Raw genomic sequence first — 3,468 nt, forward strand, 5'->3', positions numbered from 1 at the left:
GAGGGTGTTTTCCATACGTTTTAGAGATTTGGTATGTAAGGAGTTAAAAAACACTTAAAGGCAAGTTCTTCGTAAAAGTTGGTTTTATTCCCATGTAATGTGATTGTTCTGCTTTTTAGGGCATTGTTGCATATCATGCTCAAAAACACTAAAAAGACTTTTTTGGTAATGTAATTTTTTTTCCCACATGAAGGTAGTTTCGCATGTAATTTGACATTTTCGTAACTAAGAATGTGAAAAACGCTTAAAATACACAATTTGGTAAGGTAGTTCTGTTTATTGATTAAAAGTGTTATTCATGCATTTCATCATTTCGGTTTGTAAGAAATTTCTCTATATACACGAATTTTTTGCGTTTATTGCCTTGTGGTTGTTTTAAAACTATAAAACACTCATTATACACGTTTCTCGTAAAGTCCTTTTGTTTCCTAATATAGAGTGCTTTACATCCTTTTTTGCATTTTTTGTTTTACGTAGAAAAACACTAAAGAGGATGCAAACCAACCAATATCAAGAAATAGAATAACATTACCAAAAAGATATATTTTGATGTGTTTTTGAGCTTGTTATCTACAAAAAAATGAAAAAAAAAATGGATGGAAAGCACTTTATATTAGCAAAGAAAAGGACATTACGAAAAACGTGTATAAGTGTTTTATAGTTTGACAAGGACCAGATGGAAAAAAAAACTCAAAATCTCGTGTAAAATAAAGAAGTTTCTTACACACCAAAAAGCTGAAACTTATGAATAACAATTTTAATTTTGAAAGAGAAATACCTTACCAAATGTGTGTATTAGAAAATTTCTTACATACCAAAATGCTGGAACTCATGAATAATATTTTTAATTAAGAAATAGAATAACCTTACTAAATGCCTGTGTTTTGAGTTTTTTTTTCACATTCTTAGTTACCAAAACCGCAAATTCCATGCAAAACTAGCTTTATGTGGGAAAAAAAAATTATATTACAAGAAAAGTGTTTTTTGAGTGTTTTTTTTAGCGTGTTAGGCAATAAAGCACTAAAAAGCAGGGTAATAACATTACATGGGAATAAAAACTTTTACCAAGAACTTGTCTTTAAGTGTTTTTGAGCTCATTACATACCAAAACGCTAAAACACATGGAAGACACCTTTTATGGAGAAACAGAATAAAATTACCAAAAACATATATTTTGAGGGTTTATATCATGTTATCTATAAAAGCGCTTAAATACATACAAAGAACCTTATGTTTGCGAAACGAAAGGACATTACGAGAAATGTGTATTATAAGAGTTTTTAAGTTTCTTAAGTACCAAAAAGTTAAAACCCACAAATAACATTCTTTATTAAAAAAAAAATTTAAGAAAAAAAAAAATATGAAATTTTCTTTTTTGTTATTCATCTTCATTAGGTACCGAGATTCCAAACTTCTGGGAAAATCCAGGGCTATTATATGATAAAAGAAAATTATCAAAAAAGTTAATTTTAGCTTTTTTTTCCGACTGTTATATACTAAACCCTAAAGTGCATCCAGACTCCTATATGAGGAAATTAAACGACCTTACAAGAAATCTGTTTTTTGAATGTTTTTCAGCATGTTAGGCACCAAAACGATAAATAATAAGGAACTCACTCTATATGGGAATCCAAAACAAAATTCCTGAAAAAAAGTCTTTTTCAGTGTTTTATGTAGAAAAACGCTGAAACATGCAAACCAACCAATATCAAGAAATAGAAAAACATTACCAAAAAGGTATATTTTGAGTGTTTTTGAGCTTGTTACCTACAAAAAACGGGAAAATTGATGCAAACCATTCTATATAAGAAAAGAGAAGGACTTTGCAAGAAAAGTGCATAATGAGTTTTTTATAGATCATACGAACCAAGGGGGCAAAAAACACAAAAAACTCGTGTATATGGAGAATGTTCCTAGATACCAAAATGCTGAAACTCATGAATAACACTCTTAATTGAGAAACAGAACAACCTTACTAAATGCGTGTATTTTGCGAGCTTTTCACATTCTTAGTTATCAAAACCCCAAATTGCATGCGAAACCACCTTTATGTGAGGAAAAAAATGACATAACCAGAAAAGCGTCTTTTAAGTGTTTTTGAGCGTGATAGGCAATAAAGCACTAAAAAGCACGGCAATCATATTACATTGGAATAATACCAATTTATACCAAAAAACTTGCCCTTAAGTGTTTTTGAGCTCCTTATATAACAAACCGCTAAAACGCATGCAAAACAAACTTTATGGAGAAACAGAATAGCATTACCAAAAACATATATTTTGAGCGTTTTTAATCATGTTATCTATAAAATCGTGTAAATACATGCAAAGAACATTATGTTTGGGAAAGAAAAGGACATTTCGAGAAACGTGTATTATGAGTGTTTTTTAAGTTCCTTCAGTAACAAAAAGTTAAAACCCACAAATAACTTTCTTTATTTAGAAAATAAAAAATATAAAAATATAAAAAATTTGGAATTTTTTTTTTGTTATTCATCTTCATAGTACCGAGATACCGAAATTGTGGGAAAATTAGGGAAATCGTATGAAAAAAAGAATATTATCAAAAAAGTTAATTTCAGCTTTTTTTTTCGAACTTTTATGTACCAAACCCTAAAGTGCATGCAAAGACTCCTATATGAACATATTTAACGACCTTAGCAAAATTCTGTGTTTTAAGTGTTTTTTAGCATGTTAACCACCAAAACGATAAATAATAAGGAACTCACCTCTATATGGGAATCCAAAACAAAGTTACTGAAAACGTGTCTTCTCAGTGTTTTACGTAGAAAAACACTAAAACGGATGCAAAGCAACCAATATCAAGGAATAGAAAAATGTAACTAAAAACGTATATTTTCAGTGTTTTTGAGCTTATTACCTACAAAAACGCGAAAATTGATGCAAAGCACTCTATATTGGTAAACAAAAGGACATTGCATGAAAAGTGTATAATGATTGTTTTATAGTTGAAAAGAACCACAAAGCAAAAAACGCAAAATCTCGTGTATATGGAGAGGTTTCCTAGATACAAAAATGCTAAAACTCATGTAATTGAGAAACAGAACAACCTTAATAAATGCGTGTATTTTGAGTGCTTTTCACATTCTAAGTTATAAAAACCCCAATTTGCATGGGAAAATAGATTTGTGGGAAAAAAAATGACTTTACCAGAAAAGTGTCTTTTAAGTGTTTTTGAGCGTGATAGGCAATAAAGCACTAATAAGGAAAGCAATCACATTACATTGGAAGAAAACGTATTTTTATAAAGAACTTGAATTTAAGTGTTTTTGAGCTCCTTATATACCAAAACACTAAAACGCCTGCAAAACACTCTTTATGGTGAAACAGAATAATATTACCAAAAACATATATTTTGAGTGTTTTTGATCATGTTACCAATGAAAACGTTTAAATACATGCAAAGAACACTATTTTTGGGAAACGAAAGGAGATTACGAGAAACGTG

The sequence above is a fragment of the Scylla paramamosain genome, chromosome 38, assembly GCF_035594125.1.
Source record: "Scylla paramamosain isolate STU-SP2022 chromosome 38, ASM3559412v1, whole genome shotgun sequence".
In the NCBI taxonomy this organism is placed as follows: domain Eukaryota; kingdom Metazoa; phylum Arthropoda; class Malacostraca; order Decapoda; family Portunidae; genus Scylla; species Scylla paramamosain.